The sequence below is a fragment of the Austrofundulus limnaeus genome, unplaced genomic scaffold (assembly GCF_001266775.1).
Source record: "Austrofundulus limnaeus strain Quisiro unplaced genomic scaffold, Austrofundulus_limnaeus-1.0 Scaffold343, whole genome shotgun sequence".
NCBI classification, from domain to species: domain Eukaryota; kingdom Metazoa; phylum Chordata; class Actinopteri; order Cyprinodontiformes; family Rivulidae; genus Austrofundulus; species Austrofundulus limnaeus.
In genome coordinates this window covers 656,446-658,199 of record NW_013952745.1, presented here as the reverse complement: position 1 = coordinate 658,199, position 1,754 = coordinate 656,446, and the positions used below count along the sequence as shown (strand labels likewise).

Sequence of the window (1,754 nt, the reverse complement as noted above, 5' to 3'; positions counted from 1 at the left end):
CATGGTACACACAGCTTTACACAAAGTACTCATGCATAGTTTTACAGGAGGTACACTGACAGCTTTACACAAGGTATATATACATACACACACACATACTGTATGTATAAATAAAACTCAGTGCAGCGCAATGGCAGCTGTGCCTGATGTCCAGTCCAGTAATACAGGTCAATGGTTAAACCAGAGCAACATCTGCTGAAGAGGAAACCTTTCAGTGCAAAGAAATAGAAACTTTTTTAAACCACTGAACAACTGTGTGGAACAATTCTGGGTTTAAGAACCAGTTAATGAAAACTGGGCGACATCTAGAGGCCAGTCTGTAACACAACGACACGCAGCAACTAGAAAGTTATATTGAACATTACAGAAGCTAACAGAAACGTTACAAATATACAGTTTTCATACATTTAAAGAGTGGGCAGAAGTATATTTATATCAGCCCACGTCTTCTCCTGCAGCATTATTCCATCACTTCTTATTTATCAAGAAAATTTTTAATTTCTTAAATTAATTCCTAACAACACTGTCACCTGCAATTTCTTTTTTCTTTAAAACTTTTAAACTTGTGACAGCTTTCCTTCAAGATTAAACTGTTTAATTTAAAAGTTTGTCCTTAAAACCTGTTGTTTATGATGAAGAGAAAAAATATATATAATTTTGCAACACATTTGAACCATTTTTATTATTTAAGAGAAGTCTGAATCAAACAGGGTTCCTACAGTTTAAGGCAAGCTAAGTTTAAGACTTTTTAAGACCTCTTTAACGCCACTCGAAATTAAATTTAAGACCAATACCACAATAAACACAAATGGGTAAAAAAAAAGTTAGCGACAATTTTAGCCAAATGTTTATTTTAATACAAAACAACTAGCTGCGAGTGGCATTCAATAAATTATTTAAAACGATAAATAAATGTTGTAAATTCTTTTAATATTTGAGAGGAATTACAATCATCCTACTTATGTGTCGACATATTTAAGACCTCTGAAAGACTGATTTAAGACTTTTTAAGGATCTACGGGAACCCTGTCAAATCCAATCATAATTAATTGATTCAGAACCTTATGAATCATATCGTTCTAGAGCAGTGTTTCCCATGGTTGGGGTCGGGACCCAAAGTGGGGTCCCGAAACATCAAGTTGGGGTCCTGAAAAGATTTTCAGAATTAATTACATTTTTGCCCTAGTTGTTACAAAGGAGTGAGGTTAGTATACTTAAATTGATAAATTTTTACTATGCCCATGTTTTGTTGACCTGATACAAATGTTTATCTTCCGAAAATATCTGGGGGCTCAGGTCTCTGCTACTGTTATTTTGTGGGTCAAAAGCTGAAAAGTTTGGGAACCACTGATCTCGAGAACTGGCCATGATACCTAGTGGGGACCCTCACTTGATGTTTCATGACCCACAGAAGGTCTCTCGACCACAACTTTGAGAATCACTTTAAAGAAATGAGCTCGATTGAAATCTGGGATCAGTTTGTGTAAAAATTCATCAAGTAAAGCTTCAGTTTTTTAATACGTAACATGTGAGTTGAGACAAACAGCTGTTATTATAAACAAACATATTTATAGTTTTATTTATATTCTGTGTTTTATATTTTTATTTTTTATTATAAACACTTTTCATCATTTCATGTTTTACCCACTTTTTAAAGCTTTAGAAGAATAAAAAGCTGAAATAGAAACAGTGAAGAGAATCAGATGAATCTTTAAAGCCGTGTGTGTGTGTGTGTGTGTCTGTGTGTGTGTGTG

General features: G+C 34.0%; 1 protein-coding gene across 1 annotated transcript in view; it reads right to left on the bottom strand.

Moving 5' to 3' along the window:
* Nucleotides 1-1,754, bottom strand: part of LOC106527830 (bromodomain-containing protein 3) — a gene marked incomplete at its 3' end in the record, with an annotated part of 18,938 nt that overhangs the window by 10,871 nt on the left and 6,313 nt on the right.